Consider the following 19,495-nt stretch of genomic DNA (forward strand, 5'->3'; position numbering starts at 1 on the left):
GAGGGTTAGATTGGCTTGTATTAATACTTGTGTCTGGTAGACTTCATAAATTCACCAGCTATAGCCGAGGTCTGCCAACATTTGTTTAGGTGGCTATGTTTATTTCAAAGCATAATAGCTGGTGAATAATGAGACTTAGCTGCCACTTCAGCCCGTGGAGAGAGAAGTGTAGTTTCCTGTGCAGACTAGAAGACATCAGTCCCTCCCACCCTGCCCTGTTGATCCAGGACAGCGGGAGTAATCCCACACACAGCCCTGATGAGGAGCCTGTCACCCATGATGACATCACACAGGGAGTGACGTGAAGTCACCCTGCTGTGTACAGGGCCTGGCCTGCAGCACGTGGGGATTCACATGAGCATTAGTGCTGCCCGCCTTCAGAGGCTGGTGCCTGTTTAGCCACTGGCTTTAGATCTGGCCCGGCTTGGTTGGATTCACATTCAGGCTGATTTAGCAGGAGGAGATCTTGAACGGTTGAATCGGTGTCGAGCTGCGAGTCGTAGCTCCGCTTTGTGTCTAAATGAAAGCATTTTTTTTTTAAAGCTACAGCCATGCTTTGTTTTGCAGGAGTGGAAAAAATTAAGTTAATTCTGAAACAGCACAGCCTAAGGTTCAAGAAGGTTCAAGAAATGTCTCATATTCCTCAAGGGTTAATATGCAAATCAAAGCAGTAGTCATCTTGCCTGCCTTCTAAATGTGAATTATGTAATAGTAAGCTCATTGTTTGTACACTAAGCAAAAAGGATATTTTGGCATCATTGCAAACCCGGAGACATTATTTGTCGTCAGTGTATAGTTCAGCCTATGAATATGCTTTAGAGCAGTGTGCAGGCTTTAGATCTATGTGTCTTTATTTTTTTGTAAGTCTGGATCACAGATTTAAATTGCATTACTGCATTTTTATGTACTGTAGGGTTTGATGCGGATTCTTGAGTGTTTTTGAACGTAGCTTTCTTTGGACAACAATTCTCCATTTCAAAACAATTGCATAAAAAAGCTTTTGGTTTTAGATCTTCAGTTCATTGTAGGGCTGCAACTAATGATTATTTATTTTCTCGATTTTTCTGTCGATTATCTGTTAGTTTAATCGATTAGTTGTTTGGTCTATGAATGCAAGAAAATGGTTAAAAATTTAGATCAGTGTTTCCCAAAGCCCAAGATGATGTCCTCAAATGCCTTTTTTGTTGTCTACAACCCAAAGATATTGCGTTTACGGTAACACAGGAGTGAATAAATAAGAAAACATTTAAGAAGCTGGAATCCGAGAATTTTGGCTTTTTCTTGTCTTAAAAAATTACCCAAACTGATTAATCGATGATCAGATTAGCTGACTGTTAATTTAAGTTGACAATGAATCGATTAATCATCACAGCTCTCATTCATTGACATTTATCACATGAGTGTAGATGGTTTTAACTGAAGGGCCTGGTGTAAACGGACCTGGTGGGAATCCTTTAGTATCGGCACTATGATTATTTTAATCATGTTAGGCATTACTGCAGAGTCACATTACATACTTTGTAGTTCACAGTTGAATTCTTTCGTCCTGAGCTAATAAAGAGGTGGGCAGTTCTCAGATGGATGTAGAGGCTTGTATTTCTTCACAAAGGCTAGAAATCGATGAAGAGGCCGCCAGGGCTGAATGAGGACTTCTCACCCACAGAGTCTGGAGTTTAGGTTGGCAGCTTTCTGGAATACTGAAACCAACACATAATGTTCACCAAGTGAAGCAGTTTATCCATCGGCCTCCGTGCTGCTGTGTTTGCGAGGCAGACCAACACTTTGCACTGGATGCTCTCTGCAGCAGCAGCAGCAGCAGTCACTCTTAATATCTTGTTTTGGGTTTCTTTTCGTGTACGTCTCCGAAACCGTTCTGCATTGATGGCAGATTTGCTTCCACTTCGAGGATCAAATGCCCTCATTACATTTTCTGCTGTTTCAGGTGTCCACCGCACTGACACTGTGCACAATGTAATGTGGTCTCTGTGTGGAATGTGGGAATGCCGCTTATGGTCCCCTATAGCCCTCTCCACAGAAGCCTGCTTCATGCGGCTGTTAATTAGCACTCCTTGACTGGTGATTACTGGGCCTGACTGCGGTGACATGCTCCGGGCACAGACTGGGATCCTTGAAGGCCAGCTTTAATAGACTGCCTAATAAACCAATTTTACAGACAGACAGAAAGGAAGAAAACAAAACTGAGACTTAGAAGGTCCAGTGTTAAGGATTTAGGAGCGTCTGTTGACAGAAAAGGTATGTAATATTCATAACTATATTGTTATTATTTTACGAATTTTAAGAATTATTTAAGAATTGTTGTGTTTTTGTTACCTTAGAATGAGGCGTTTATTTCTGAATATAGAGCGGGTCTTCTTCCATGTTGTTTCTACAGTAGTCCAGAATGGACAAATCAAACACTGGCTCTAGATAGGGCCATTAGTATTTTTGCATTTTTGTGCTTTTATGCAGGCCACCGTAGTTCTTCTACACGGGACAAGTTCCAGTTCTGCAACCTCAACACTAGATCCTACACACTGGACCTTTAAAGCAAGGGCTGGATGTATATGTATATAGATAAAATTATTATTATGGTAGGACTTAAAACTCTTCCACTAGTCATTTAGGGTTTCAAGAAGTACTTCTCAAGACTGAATAAAAGACAGATTTGGTAATTTTTTAAATGCCATTTTGTTAAAGCCTATAAATTGATATGTCTTTGTGAGAATTTAATCTCATCTGTTGAGAGGACATAATAATATTATCTCACTTATAGCTATCTTAAGCCTTACTGATAGGAACAAGGGACCAGAAATCACCAGCTGCTCTCAGATGATCCTGTTTCAGTAGAAAGTGTGTGGGAAGCCTGATTTATTTGTTCAACAAAAAGTTGTTGCGCCTACTGTATCCATATGGAGAAAAAGACCTCTGTTGATGGGATAATGTTTTGTCCTAAATTCAATTCCGAGCATGGCTTTTCTCCACTAAAATGTGAGGTTGTGGCGGGTCCAGGCATTGGCATGCTGCGCGGTATTCGAGCCAATTTAGGGGAAGTGAATTCAGAGATCTCTGCTACATGCACTGCTACACCATGACATCAGCTCTCAGACACTTTGATAAACACTTGTGCTCAGAGGCTAATACTGCCCATTTCAGCTGGCAGGACTTGACTGTTATGCTTTGCTCCAGTGAATATCAGCGAGAGTCCACATTTGGCTGAAAGGAACCACCATGAAGCACTCTAACATCCTCCACTGACTAGGTTATGTGTGAAGCCATGTCCCATTCTCCGAACCAAATTTTGCATCTTGTCACCTCCACAGTGGGCACGCTGGAAGATGAGTTAACGTTAGTGATGGACAGATCGATTCTTTCGACCAGTTCCTTCGAGTTGATTCGTGTAAATGTTTCAAACCTTTCCAACCTGTCAAGATTTGATGCTTTTTGCAAAATATGGTGTCAGTTTCTTCATGACACTTTGTTATAGTACATCCTTGTTCGACAGCAAGGCTGCCTGCCCCACAAAACTAATATGATATGTAATATGAGTTCCTTATCATATTTCGTGGTTCACCTTATCCGTTTTCTTTGCTCCTCCCAAACAGCTTCACCGTTTCATCCAAATATGGTAACATTTGGCTCCAACAAACCGAAATGGTGATGGCTGAAATGCTGAACTGAAGTCTTCGAGAGTCCGCAAACCAATGGGTGACATCATAGTAGCAAAGTCCGTTATTTTATACAGTCTACCGTGTTGTTTGAACGCTCTGAGTAATCAAATACAACACATCTTCTTTGCAGTAAGCTCATTAACACACTGAAGTCAGAAGAACGACCATCCAAGGCGAGTGTGAATGCACCGTTGGCCTTTGCTGGCGGAGGTCTCGACTCAAGTCTGATCTAATAGGTCCCTGCTTGCTCCTTGCTGCAGTACATAACAACACATTACGAATTCATGAGTGCTCAGACATGTAACACGCTGACCCGGTACAACCGAACACTACAAAGAGTTGTTAAATAAGATTTGTTTGTTCATTTTTAGTGTGCGTGACATTTAACCTCACTTGAACACATCCTGCTGTCTGTAAATGGGTGTCCGCCCTACCTCTGCTCGCTGTGTTTAGAACAGTGCAGTCCCAGGGATATCATTATCTTAATGTCAATGAAAATGATGCCATAACTGGGCGGGTACTTGGGTGTCATGCTTTAAGAGAGCACACAGCGTCACCAAGTTATGATGGTCATTAATTAAGGCATGAGGCGTTCACCAGGGCGTTTTGTTCCTGACGATGTTTAAATGTTGGTTGTTGGCTGTTTCTGAACTCTGCACAGTGCAGTGTTTCTATGTTTAAACTGTGATTATGAGAGGATTATTTTTAGACCATCTGAAACAGGAGGTTGCTCTAATTCTAGCAACTCAGAGATTAGGTGGTGATTCTCTGTATGCATTGGTACTGTAGTTTTGCTTACACAGTTGTTATTGCTCCGGTTTAGATGTGAGGATAGATAGTCTGAGCTAGCAGTCTAGTGTGGCATTCAGGGGCTGTGTCCTTTTAAGAACAATAGTAATAATAAACCCAAACCACAGTGAAAGCTCTTTTTTTCTTATTCCTCGTCTTGCATTTTTGGATCAGATGATATTTATTCAGTTGCAGTAGCTCACTCATAAACTTCAAAGCTACTGCGACGTGAAGTTAACACGTCTTTTGGCACTTTACACTCCAAACAATAAACCGAGATCACATTCATGATCTGTAATCAGATCTTGTTTTCCTCACCTTGTTTTGCCTTGAGCTCTCACGGAGAAAAAGACTGGTTGCTGAGTTCACATGGATCAGGTTTAGATGTTTCTGAGCCAGCATGCAGGACGGACGGGGAGGCCGCGAGAGGGAAGTTAGACTTGGCAAATTTTTGTGTGATGACTGGACAGCTTTTGGACTGGACCAGCTCGAGTGGCATGGCCTCCGAGAGGGCAGGCATGGTGTGGAATCTCTGACATCAGCTGTGTGTGCATTCAGACTGGTGTTGTCTTACGCATTACACACACAGACGCCCACAGCTGGTGGTCAAACCTTCATCAGGGCTGGAATGTGCATGCTACGTGTTTCACACTGCAAAAATGTTATCCATTATAATAATAATTATATACCTGCTTGAGGAATTTTCTGAAGCATGTTTTGGTGTCCTTGTAGGGAGGCTGAGCTTTTCCTACTTTTCTGAAATTTTAATTCCCTCTTGTTGGTAAGTTCTTAGGAAACTTGACACTTTTTACAGTGTAGACCGAAGCAAGTGGTGAAAGATAATTATTGTCCTTATTTGGGAAGAAGATAACCAGTTGCTGCAGCTGCATCAGGGTTCTTTGCTCCACTAAAGACAAAAGCTTTCTTGGATTCACATGAAGAAGCATTTGTTTTTCTAGCTAATGGACTTGAAACGGCCCACTAGTTCCTATAATTCACATGCCAGCAGCGGCTCTGTGGATGTTGTGTTTTGCTGCAGGTTAGTGGGTTGTATTGATTTTCCTGCAATGACCAGTTTATTGGTATATTTCCTTTTGTCCAGGGAAATGGCCACACTCTAATTTACTGTATTGATGTTTGAGATGTAAACCAATAGCAACTGCAAGCACCCGTCCCCTCCTTCAGTACTGATCAAGCACATGTGCTCAGCTGAGTGGATGAATTAGTGAGGCAGCAGTTTTCAGACAGAACAGGAAGTAATGTTTAGCAGTTTAAGTTTTGTGTTGTTTGCTCTTATTTTACGGCGAACCTTTGAATTTCTTTTCTATGAAAGCATATTAGGGCGTGTTTATATCAAGATGTGTTGTGATCCAATCAATCAAAGCACTTGTCGAGGTAGTCTGGGACACATTTGACCACATATCTTTTGCAGTGTAAACACTTATGCATCCTGATTCAGCCCAACAAGGACTACATCTATGCAGGACGTGGAGGTTGTTTTGGTGACAGCACACTAAGGCTCTATAACTTTCCCATTCTCAACAAATTGGATGAAGTGTTGAGTGACCGTCCATCGTTTTGCCCTATGGATGGAGAAAGTGTTGAATTCAGCTGACAGCGATATGTTCATCTGTACTGACTAGCAAGCAGCTAGCGAGAGTGTGGACGTAATAATTCTGTGGTGGGCCTTTTGATCTTCTTGTGTAAGTGACGAAAGCCAGTAACGAAATCTTAACACAAGTTGTCAGTTGTCAGAATGTCCATGTCTCGGCTGGATGCTTGTTAATACCAGGTGTAAACAGGCTCTGAGTTAAAGGTGCTTTATAAATCAGTTTATTATGACATTGAGAGGAGCAGAAGCATTGATTTGCTTTGCTGCACAAACCTCTCTCTGCAGCGGCCTTGTATAAGCCCGAGGGGGTATTTACAATGCAATGCTTATCATATGCTTTAGCATAGCCCTTGGAAATGAATGTGCCTACGTAACACTGTTCCATACGGTGCATCCAGTTGCCCTTGAAGACAACTGATGTTGCAGAAAATGACAAAATTGGCTGAGATATCTTCTGCTTTTTCTTCATAGACGGAGCAATTTCTCTAAGCCATAAAAACGTATATTTATCATGTTTTTTGTTTTTTTTTGTCAACCACAACCATGTCTGCAAAGAAAGCCCAGCCCTATAGAATTAGATTACGCTACACCAAGCAAGGATTTTGCTTTGCTGTGCTCTGATGTGCATTTTCTCGTCCAGGGCTGTAGGGTCCACTGATTCTTTTTTCACCCCCTTTGTTTTTTAGTTCAAGAGGGCCTGACGCAGTGCATCCTATAGCTGAGATTCATTCTGCTTCATGTGCAGTACTGCCTTTGTACTGCTCCGTTCAGCTGAGAGAAACTTTAGAAGAACTGGGTAAAGGGCTTGGTTTCCCTCCGTTCCTTAGCCAGACAGCGATCAGCCTCCTCCCCAGCTGTAGCTCTCAGTGTTATGTAATGAGTCAGTGTAGGCTGACTGGGCTCAGTCAGTAACCAGATTACAGCACTCCACAGATAAAGTCAGCTGAAGGACAGCCATTTCACCACACCTTTGTTTTTCTTCCTCTTCTGGTTTTCTTCAGTAGTAATGTGTTAAATGTGACTGATTGTTCACAGCAAACCAAGCCCTGGTTCTGGAGCATTTAATAAAACGCAGGCCTTTGACTCACCGTGAAGGGGAATCAACAAGGAAGCGTTTTCTCTTTCCACTCCTACAAGTCTTATGCATGTCTGTCTGTGGTTTCAAAGACAATAAGCTACGCCTATTGCAGACATTCAGAGCACTCAGACTGACAGCTCTGATAACATCAGACTGATCGAGACTTAAGTGCGTCAATCATGTAGAGATTTAAGTCTCTCCAAATTCCGCTCATTTACTGTCAGGAAGCCCGACCGATACTGGATATTTGGGCTGATTATTTGAGAGATTTAAAAATATTAAAGAGCAATTGCACATATCAAACAAAAAACCTAAAAGGTATTCCTTAGATTTGTTTTCAAAGGATTGTGACCAAACAAAATAGTAAGCAGGATATTTTGTAGTTAAAAAATGAACTTGTACTAGAGGTACTGAATTTCTGAATTAACCTACTTTGGCATATCTGTACTACAATTTTTAGTTACGTCTTGACTGATATATATCTGCAACATATCTGTGGATCTATTGGTCTAGCTCTAGCTCTCAATCCCCATTTTTCTGTCCAAAGGTTTAGCTTTCTGTCTCTCCATCACTCATAGATGGAGCACCGGGGCAGCACTTATTACTCCTGCTACACCAGCCACACTGCCCTCCCCTGTTTGCTTACTTTATAAGCTTTATCTCTTTACTCATATGGTGTTTGAGAGGCTGAGAGGGTGTGTTGCATTTGTTGAGTTCACAGGAAAGGTTTTGTGATTGAACTAAAATAGAACTGACAGAATCACAGAGGTGGTCATACATCATGTCCGGACCATTAAAGGGAAGCAGAACAACGCAGTTGGCCTCATTTGGTAAAGTCCCACCACAAACTGTGCTGATGGTTAAATAATTGTCAGGCTCTGAGTCATCCTGAAGTATCTATTCAGGAGATGTGTACTCCTCGTCTTTGACCCCAGTGCCTTTCCTTCTTAGCTCGTGTTTTGCACACTGAATGTTACCTTAGTGAGCCAAACATGAAGTGATGAAACTCCCCACATGTAAACACGTTACAGTGACCCTGTTTCCCTTGTTCACAGAGACTTACCACAGCTATACCTGGCTCGGTTATTCAGGCATGTGGAAAAGCAGGCTCTGTGGAAAGCACAACCAGTGTATGAAACTATAATACCAAAACTCAAAACACAAGATATAATCACATATCTGCACAGAAAACACAATCGCCTGTCTGTGCAAGTCACTTAATCTTAATAATTTACATCTATAATCTCTTACAGCAGCAAAGAAGAGTGATATTCAGTTATTGACAAGCACTAATGCTCAGATTCCTTCTATATCTGTGACTATTTAAAGTCACAGTGAAAACCGACGTTAGTTAGGGCGAGGTCTCTCACTATAATTACATCATTGAATTATCATAAGATACATGGCCATGACCTCACTCATTTTGCTAACCTCAGTGTTACCTATAGTGTTTACACAAGTGTCTGTTTGCTCAAGAGTTGTGCTAACAAGACGCCAGAATAAACAGCAGGGTTTTGCCGACCATTATAAGATTTGGGCGTTGTGATTCTCCCTTTGTTTCTCTCCATCCGAGCCTACTTACGCAACTCTGAATAGAAATATAACAACATTTCAAAGACAGCTCTATGTAGATTACCAGTAGCCTTCAGCTGCAGTTTTGGAGTGGAAGAGGCTCAGTGCTGCTTGTCGTTAGCTTTCCAACCAGTGGCATTGAGTTATAAAGTACTTTGTAGGTTTACCCTCAAACAACTTTATCGTCCACCAGCAAACTGCCCAGGCCGTTCATCCCCAGGAGCCAACTGCAGCACATCGGCCGGATTATGGAGATGACTGTGGTGTTCCTGGAGCTTTGATAAGATTGTTTATTATTTGCAAGATGCTTTGCTTGGTTTTGTTTTTGTTGGCCAAATTTTCTATTAAGTCTCAAACTGTGTAATTTTTGGCTACTCCTATAAAGGTATTACAATTTTATGTGTACTTTTTAAAAACTATTTTAGGCCATGTTTAGACGAAAACGATCCGCTAAAAACGGAATCATTTCTCATTTTCATTTTGAAAAAAGTTCCGCGTTCAGACGACAAAAATGACCAAAAACACTGTAGTATACATGCCAGGCCAGTAGTTGGCGGTGTGACTTTGTAATGAAACAACATGTGCCTGCACACATGCGCTTCTATCTACAGAGCTGTGATAATAAACAAACAAAATGGCGACTGCACGAATGTTTGTCTGGACGGACGATAAGGTGGAGTTGCGACAGTAAAGCTACACTTTGCTGGAGAAGCATGGATAAATTCAATAGGGTGAGCAGCACAAACAGAGCTCGGGAGTTCGCCATCGTTGTTGTGATGGTCAACTTTCTCGCACATGCCTAGTGACTGGAACCGTAACGTGCATTTGCGAAAAGTCTCTGTTTTCAGAGGAACTGCATATTGCAAGTTTACATGGCAACAGAGACGCACTTTGGAACCCGTTTTCGAAACATTGCGTTTTCAGGCACCCAAAACACCGCTGTCGTGTAAATGATCAGCCAAAACGCAACTTAAGTTTACCGTTTTCGCATAAACAGGACCTTCAATTTTTTAAGTATTCCAATCTGAATATTCTTAAGAATTAAAAGTTAATGGCTCTTTAAAAGGGTGTACTATAGAATGGCCTCAAATTGACATAAGTATTGTATCATTATTATTTCTGAAACGATATATCATTTAACAAATGTAGTTATTGTGACAGGCCTCGTGGTGAATCGTCCCACTTGTAAAAATGTTGCACTGACCTGTTTCGCTCATTCTCAGACTCTCTCTGTAGGTATACATGGATTAGTTAAACTGGCATGTGGAGAAGCAGGTTCAGTGAAAGGCACAACCAGTGTTTCACACGTAAATAAAAGTGTAACTCCATTAACAAATCTTAAAATATAAGGTCTGAAGCCTGGCCTGCACCCTGAGTTCTAACTTGAATTCACATATTTTAATGGACAGAATAACAGAATTGGCTGCCCGTAGCCTGAGTGTCAGACTGAAGCTCTCAGAACCTTCAGTCTGACATGGCTTCCATTGAAGACAATTTACAAGGGGGGGGGGGGAATTTGATTTTTCCCTAACCAATCAGTAGAGATCAACGACTCACCCAGAATCTGACGTCATTAGTATCCATGCCTCGGGGGTGCCGAAAACAAGCAAGCATTGCCCGTTTAAAATGTCTCCGTTGTCGTGCACGCCCAGCTGCATCGCCGTTAAATCCAGTTTAGCAGCTTCCTTAATTTGGTCCTCCATTAACGCGAGTAGTGGCGAAATACCTCGATAGCATCATTAATGTGGTCTGTAGGTTCTGTAGCGGTCGCCATTGTTGCTATCCTCACCAGTTACCCACTGGCGTACAGCTTGACATCAGCGTGGCGCTGATTGGCTAATCGCTAGACCCCCGGCGTTCATTGGTCCGTCCAGCGTTTGGACGAGATAAAATTCATTAAAGTATGCCAGACCAGAGATGCAAGCCTACTCAGTTGAGTGGGCGGGGTCTGTGGTCTGGAACCAGGCTAGGCTGCCCGTACATTAAAGTAAACTTAACTGTTTGCATCTATATGCCTGCAAACACAGGAACAAAAAAGTATTGAAATAAGTATGTTGCTCATGTTCCCTCTTTATCTCAGACTATTTAAAGTCACAGTGAAAATGGAAGTTAGAGCATCGTTAGCTTCTCCCAATGTAACGTATTTATGGAGTATGTGGGCGAGTGTCTTAAACGGGACCGTGGCTTTACAAATAGAACACAATACAGAGCAGTGGAGACATACGGAGCTCAGGAGCAGCAGAACTGTCGGCCTCCACCCGCACTTTTTAAAATTAATAAATTAAACCTCATCCACAGTCTGTTGAAATGTAAACAAAGGTTTAGTTAGCTGATATCCAAACACACACCTTCTTCTAGATGTTGCTCTGCTTGCTACCCACAAACAGTCAGCTGCAGTTTTATATGGTGGGTGGGGTTAGCGAGCACCCCAGACTGCATTTGATTGGATATATACATATGTAACCATGCCGAGATCAAGATGAGTCATCTGAAATGTGTTTACATTTTACAGGAAGAGAGAAGAGAGCGATTTTGATGTGAAATACTCAGTGTTTTTATAGTAAAGTATTAAATTGCAGTATTAAAGCTGTCACTCCTCTACCCTGGAAATACGGTACGGCAAGAGTCTAATCTATTGTTCTGATCGGTCGTAGTGTTATCCAATTGCGTGCAGTAATATTTTCAAATGCATGCTTGGTGCCACCCCTCGAGTTGGGCCATTTTCATTACTCACAGCCAGACCCTAAATCTTTCTAGATTTAACGGGTGAATTTTTACATCACTCATGTTTTAATAAGGCTTAAAGTTACACACAATTAAAGGCAGGGCAGCTTTGATAGTGTTCTCGGCTTCTCAGTCAGATTCACCCCTCACTCATCCACAACTCCAACCTCTTGTCCAAATACGGTCATGGTGACATCACGGTGGCTACTAGGGCTGTACCCAAATATTCGGATATTTGTTTCTATGGGTAGGTATTCGTTATGAAAATTTGGTATTCAATTTACGTTTCTTTATTTACTTTTTGTTTGTTTTTTATACATATTTTTTGGTGCTAAATGTAGTCTTTTTGTTGTTGGTAAATGTAGGTTATCAATAAAAATCAAAATTTTTAAATTGCATTGTTAAAAATGTGAAAATATAGTATAGCCTACCAACTGAGCTTGTGTGCTGTAGCTTGTAGCTGTTTTTTCGTTATCTTTTGAATTTAATATAAATTATGGAACCATTTTTGTCAACGTTTGTTTCCCCCGTTTTGTACAATAAATTATTGTTTAAAGTTTCAACAAGTTTCTTTTGGAGTGCATGACACAAGTGTGTTTTGAAAATGTCCGCGGACTGTCACCTGCTCAATGCATCAGTACCTTCGGATGCCATGACAGTAATAGATTATAGATTAATAGATTATAACAATAATAATGTCAAAATATCATTTACAGACCGATTTAACAGACGATCACTGCTGCCTGACCCGCAGGTCCATTTGCAGGTCCCGTGGGTTACGGGTTGACCCGTGCATCACTACTCAGCTCAGTCTATAAGGCTGTACACAACAGTAAGGCTATAGACATTATATTCTATTCAGGCCGGCAGAACCAACAGCACATCGGCTCTACAGTACACGGCACTGCTGATTAACCATTTTATTGCAGCACAGAGTGTCTGCCAGCAACCAATTACTTGCAGAGGCTTCCTACAGCTTGTTTCAATGGTTCTGATTTAATCAGAAGACAAATTAAACAGGATGACTAGCCAATGTGAAAATCAAAAGAAAGCATAGAATAATGTACTGAAGGAGACTGTTGTGCCATCACTTTTTTTTGTGGTTTGAGAGCAAAGATCCAGTCGCCGCTGTGCAAAACTCCGCAATACAATTAGGTCCAAAAAACCCCCGGAGGAGTGCTTCGCAAGGAGTCTTTGAAAGGAGTGAAATATTCGAATATTCGTTATAAATTCTGCCGAAGGTCTGAATGTTAAAAAATGGTATTCGGGACAGCCCTAGTGGCTACATCTATTATTTTATACAGTCCATGATGTAACTAAGCCACTGTTGACTAACAGGTTGGTTATATCATCTTAAAAGGTGATGATATGTTAATGTTGTGTTAACTAAACAAAAAATCCGTTATTGCAGGATTTAAACTTCCCGTTTTTATGACCAAACAAATCACAAAGTGGATCTTTAAATTGGAAAATTTTAACATACGGATCAAATTTATTGTTTCATGTTGTTAAATGGTAGGTTACCACAGCTCCTCTTCATCATCATAAAGACACATAGTGGGTGTGTTGTCAGCTTTTATCCTGGGTCATGCCATATTGAGTGACCTTGCATAAGTAACCTGCACAGCGAAGCAGGACAAAGCATTTAGGGCACTGAAACCTTTTGCACCTTACAGGCTGAAGGCCCAGTCTTTCTGTCCTGCTCTTTCTTTGTTGCACGTGTTATTGTGTTTATCTTCTTATGCTCCTTATCTTGGCGTGCTTTGAACAGTGGGTAACTGCCTCACCCCGGGCTGATGATAACACATTGTACCAGCACTAGATCCAAATCCTGTCTAGTCTTTATAACGTCAAAGACAATGACAACAGCAACAGACAAGACAAGATATGGTGTTCCCACAAATTACAACAACAAAGTCTAAAACAATAAAAACTAAGGAGTCATTGCATGTTTACAACAAAGAATAAATAGAAAAAGAATGGTAATAGAAATAGTATCCCTATAAAAATAGTATTTGCGTAGTAATGACAGCAGACTAAGTTGCTTTTATGGTTGTTTCTTGTGGCTTTCATGTACGTGACATTTAGTTTTTGCTAAAAGAAAGAATCAGACATGTGGACTGTGATTCAGATGTCTGGAACCAGGCAAGCTTTTTTTGCAGATCATATCTAAAAATGTCTCGTTGGTGTATTACTGCTTGGTTACATAGCTGTTTCACCATTTGGCTGGTGTTTTTTTACACATCTCTCTTTCTCACCAACTTGTGTCTGCGTCATCTTTAGGAAGTAAATGCCGTTTTTAGCTTAGTCATGCACTGTAGTTTTTATCTGCCGTCTTTGTCAGGCAAGAGAATCTGGCTTTTTTATCTCCTCAGAAAAGAGTGATGCCTGGGTGTTGGTCAACAGTAGAAGACAGTGGTTGTAATGCTGTTTCTCCCGGTGTGGATCTCAAATGCGATAACATGAATTCCACAAGAAGTATATTAAAGTGTTTCCTAAGGGCCAGCAAAGCAAACTTGTGTCCCCAGTCCCAGCGGTAAATTGACCCCCTCAGCCCACCGAGGGCTGACGCAGTGGGCTGTGGTGACCTCTCTGTCTCCCTCAGTGATCCAGGCCATTCTCCCAGCCCTCAGCTCAGCACCCACGTGTTGTCAGCAGCTCCTGTTACGTAAGCCCTCCTGCCAGACAAAAGCTCAGCCATCCCAGACACAAATCACTGACTGCCCCATGTTGCCAGCAGCACTGTTAATGTTAGCCAGTGATCCACACAGGGTCTTTCTTGTATAGAATTTTTTTTTTCTGCTGGTTGCCAAATTTAAAATTTTGGCCACCAAATGAAAGTGTCAGATTTATACAACAGTGTGAAATTTATAATGTATTTGTTTGATCTCTATGTGTCATTGCTTTAAGACAGCTTTGATGTTAGAGGCAAACATAGGACTTTCCTGTTATTTCAACACACAAGAAAAAGCCTTTATGAGCACTAGCCCGTGTTAGCCATGTGACAATTGTTGGTGAAGTTTAACAGTGCATGCACCCCACAACATATCTTGCATTTGATTAACTTGATAAACTAGCTTCCCACACCTTCACTGTTGTGAAAGTTTTAATTAATGACTGTATGTGCCAACATGTCCATTATTCTTATGTCTTTGGTTTTGTTATATTGCACAAGCCTTTTTAAAAAAAAGTTTCACAATGCAGGAAGTAGGATTAACGATAACCAAGACAGGTAGCAACAACCTTCCCTTATAATGCCAGACTTATGTAGGCTAATGTCACCTGCTAATATGCCACACCAGAGGTCTCGTGGGACACAGTCTGGTCATTTTTGAAGGAGAGCCGTGCGACATTACATCAAACGCACCAGAGTGGGTTCACAGGAATGGCTGATGTTACAGCAGGCCCTGAGTGACAACAGCCGGTCTTTTGTTGGTCTGTGTTGGTACTTTCTGTCCACAGCCCTTCACTTTTATCGCTCTTTTCACAGTGCCTTGTGTTGTCAGTGCCAGTGGTTTTAGTCAACAGGCCCAATCACAGTGTTTCTCAGAATAATCAAACCAGTAAATTACTTTTTAAGGGTTGCTATTAAGTAAACAAACAAGACACACACACACATAGTACCCTGAGGTCCGGGCAGAGGCTGGATTCTGGTAAAGTCATCAGACCGGTAATCATTGGTACAGATTTTTTCAGCATTGCTTCCTGTGTATTGGAAGTGGTTTTTTTTCTATATCCAGAAACTGAGTCAACAGAACTCAAGGCTTACTGTAATACCTCTTTTATATACCTCTTTTAATTCACTTATACATGACTGGTGTCACAAGTTAATCTCGTCAGAGTCCCATGTCTGCATCTGAGTTCAGCGCTTGTCACAGTTAAACCAAACCACATAGAATTTCATTACGCAATATCTAAAAACAAGGTTGGTTACAGTTTTACTTTTGTAACCATGCCCTCTGCTTGGTCTCTTTATTTGTGCTCTCTTTCTCCTTTTGTTTAAGTGGGAGAGTTAAAAGTTAAAGTGTCAACAACCTCGAATTCTCACCCCTAATATTATTAATCCCTAATCCCTGTCACCTGTGCACCATAGTCTCTAACCTGCCTGTGTTCTTCCCACATCATAATGCCTGTTGACCCCTTTAGATCACCCTCCAATTTGACAACAGACTTTAGACTTAAGGAATATTTAATGTCCACAATGAGATAATTTGCGGTACAGCGCATGAAACAATAAACATTATGTAGACACAAAACACAGAGCAAAACAACAACAAAAGTCCATGATTATAATCTATCAATAATTAGACGTAGTTTGCACATCTGTGTGTATTGCACTCCCTCCGTCTATGGGTTAACATAACCTCCTCCCTACCCTATAGCCCTCTCTACACAGAGATGGTGCTATAGAGTCGCTACAAAGTCCCCTCTTTACACCTCCTTTGCATTTTTACACAAAACAAACAGTGACGGCGTCATGCCACTACATTGTGTGATTTTTGATAGCATGCCGGCACCCTGGAAGCAAAAGAGGCGTAATGGGCGTGACATGTAACACAGCAGCGTTGGCCTCTAGTGTGACGTATAACATATGCGTCGGCAGCACTTTGTAAACAATAGCAATGGCATAATAATCATTTACCATCCCTGTTATATGGTGGCTGATCTCGTCCTCTGCTCTGAGCATAAGGAGCTCCCGGACCTCATTGTTTTCCCAATTTGTGGACATTTTCAGTTGTTCTTCTTTTTGAGTTAGCTGCTAACTGCTGGTAGCTGCTTTTTAAACTTCCCGGCGTTGGGTCGCACACATAACATGTCAAAACATCATCTCATCTTATGTCCTGTCTTGCTGGCTGTCCCTATTACACAGACGTTGTTTCAGCGCTCTTACTTCCTCTAATGCCGACTCAAAGACGAGACAACCCTGATCTCCCATTCCGCATTTGTACGTTTTATACAGAACAGCAAGGCGGAATAACAGCATGAATCCCCAACTTAAAGAGGCAGTCCAAAGGGGGCTTCTGTTTCATGTTGCCCTACTACAGCTTGTTAGGGCTTGATCACCGACTACAGGTGGTTATGAGGACCCTCTTGAAATTGTCGGAATTATCTAAGTTGGATTGCTGTAAGAATAAATGACTTTTAACTGTTGGTTCTGATCTTAGGATGTATGCATCTGTGACAAGAATGGAGTGTCTGGAGTTCCACTATCAGCATGGTCAGACACAGGTGGTACTGATGGCACAGATAGCTCTGTGAAAACAAGACCACTGGTGTTCATTCGAAGGCTCGTGCAAAAAGAAAAGCAGGTCAATCTGATACAAAAGTTTATCCTGGCTCAGCTCTTGCTGCAGAGCCGTGTACCACAGACAAACATAGTGCGGCACCTAATCAAACATATGAAAGTGCGCATATTGGACTTGATACCTTATTGAATCCCTTTTAGCATACTGCCAATTTTACTGTTGACTGAGGCAGAGGAGAAAATGATTGCAAACTTTGTACTTGAAACTGTAAAACCCTGCCCTGGAGGAGTATAAACATCTTTTCTTTTTGAGTCTGATGAGTAACTGGACTTCCTGGACTGGTTCGTATTACATCTTCTGGTACCTATAGCAACACGCTCACTCTGACACAGCTACTGGTGTTTTTTGATGCAGTGCTATTATTGGTCAGAGCGTGGTCTAACCCACACCTCTGTGTTCATATGAATGGGGTCTGAGTCCGTTTTGTTACCCCTGTGGTTTTAAATGGTTAACTGGCCACGACTCTCACATCTCTAAGTCGTATATGTGATCAGTGGACCTGAACACGGCATAATTGACAAACGGCAAGAATGTTAGGAGACCCTGCAGGGGCGACTGCTGAATGCCTGACTTTGCAGCGAACACTCTAGAAATACTCTGCTGGCTGAGAAAGGCCTTTTGTACTGAAGTCTGTTCCTCCCCTGCATGCCTGTGTGTCTTTTACTGTAATAACGACGGAGAATCTGAGGGAGGTAGGGAAGCAAGAGAATGATGGAGAGGTGTAAGAAGAGTAAACTCGTGACTCATCAGGCGCAGTGGAAAAGGGTTCACTGAGTCAGAGATGAGGCAGGAACATTGGGTGGTGGATGAGCCATGGGACGGATGGGAATAGATGACTGTAGGTAGATAAAAACAAACAAAAAAAAAAAGTCAGGCAAAACTGGATCAGGCAGTTTATGAACTTCATGGCACCATAATGACTGGATAGTTTTACGACTGTGTACAGCATTTTTGTTATTTAAATACCCAGTAAACATCATCATTGTCATTATTCTTGCACTGATCACATGTTGGGTGCTGTATTTAAATGACTTTGTTGTTATGTAAAAGGCGGCACAATATGTTGTTTACATTTACAAAACAAATACAAGTGATTGGTAATGCTCACAATGTGAAGTTAGTAGCATACTGTAGCTAGCAATTAGTCAACTGTCTTTCCTTTTTTTTTTTACACTGAGTTTGAGCATTTGAACAGGGGCTGCCAGGATGTTCAGGGTGGCAGTGTCACTCACGTCATTTAGTTTTTATTTAATAAGCCAAGTTATCCTCCGAGCAGGAATCAGACGGATCAGAAATGTGCAATAACATTTTTTGCTGACACTAGATATCAAACAAAAGCTAGAGACTGTATCGTATTATGTTGCTGTGGGCTGTAAATCTACCACTTCTAAGCAGAAGGCAGAAGATAACATAACTCAGAGCCAGGCAAAACCTCTCTTCCTCCAGACAGCTGCCTCCGTCTCACTCAGACTCACCCTGGGTCTGGGTCAGCAGCTGCCTGTACCAGAGAGTGCTCACTCTGTGGCTACATCTGGGGACCGAAACACCCCCAGAAGTACACTGCACACTGACTGAAAAAAACCCAATAATAAACAAAAATGACTTGCTTGACTTGAGGAATCTCAGTCGAATGAGAGGTTGCCGACTGAAGATTTGAATTTTCGACTTACACGTTGGCAGCCCAAATATTTGCTTATATTACAAAGTCACAAATTTACGAGAAAAACACCTCCAGGGCTTTCTACAAGAAAGTCAGGTGTCATCATAGTAAGAGCAACAATAACCACGTAGCGAGGAAGTTACGGTGGATGAATGGGTCAGGCACAGTAGTTAATTAGTACGTAATTAGTTGACGTATTATTTTTAGTTTTTAGGATGTATAAAGCTGCTGAATGCACACTGTGTACATAGACTTTAGCAGGATAGGTTAATAGGCCGGTTTGTGTTAATGTCACATTTTGACGATGCGAGGGAGCCCAGGAAGCCATCTCGGACACTGGCATTTTTGAACCATAAAGGGACGTCTTGATTTGACTTTCAAACAACAGTCATTCAACATCTTGTTTGCTGGGATTCATTGTTTGCTGATGGCGTCTGTGATGTAATGAGGTTGATCCGACTTTGCAAAGTCAAGCGATGTGAACCGTTGACAAAAAGAAAAAAGTCCGGTAAATTTGTGACTTTAATTTCAGAAAAAAATCAAGTCCTTTTCTTTTTGCCTTTACTTGGTAGGAAAGCGTCAACATGAAAGGAAGAGGGAGGGGATGATATGAAGCAAAGGGTCGTAGGTTGGAATCGAATCCACAGCCACTGCGGCAAGGACATAGCCTTAGTACATGAGGCGCTCACTCCACCAAGTAAGTGGTGAACTGAGTGTCCCGGCTTTTTTTTTTTTTTTTTACGTACAGTGGCCCTAATACGTTGTCATAGATTTGCACGTACTGTAGTGTTGCATCCCTAACATGAAACATTTCATGTGCTGTTTGACCTGCATTAATCAGCCAGGTTTGTCATGTTCCAGATGGTTGAGATTTTTGACACATTCTCAAAATTGTACCAACCCTGCAAAGTGCTGGTGAAGGACAGATGTTACAGAATAAGATTTGTAACTGAATGTGGTTCAAAGCACTGCTGAGAAAGTGTATGTACCGCACTCAGAGTATCTTTCCTGGTAAATTAAGGCTTTTAGCTTTAGCTCTGCCTCAGAAGTGCATCTTTTTAGGCAGAGCTGCTTTGATTCATCTCT

General features: G+C 41.6%; 1 protein-coding gene across 5 annotated transcripts in view; it reads left to right on the forward strand.

The window, feature by feature from the left end:
• Positions 1-19,495, forward strand: part of otud7b (OTU deubiquitinase 7B) — a 48,784-nt gene that overhangs the window by 5,732 nt on the left and 23,557 nt on the right. Inside the window, exon 1 of one of the 5 annotated variants that reach the window (XM_049582911.1) lies at positions 18,982-19,106. The exons of the other annotated variants lie outside the window; for them this stretch is intronic. The gene's annotated coding sequence lies outside the window, so the exon portion shown is untranslated. Of the gene's footprint in view, positions 1-18,981; positions 19,107-19,495 lie in introns of those variants that run through there. 5 annotated transcript variants of the gene reach the window in all.

This window comes from Epinephelus fuscoguttatus, linkage group LG8 (assembly GCF_011397635.1).
Source record: "Epinephelus fuscoguttatus linkage group LG8, E.fuscoguttatus.final_Chr_v1".
Classification (NCBI taxonomy): Eukaryota; Metazoa; Chordata; class Actinopteri; order Perciformes; family Serranidae; genus Epinephelus; species Epinephelus fuscoguttatus.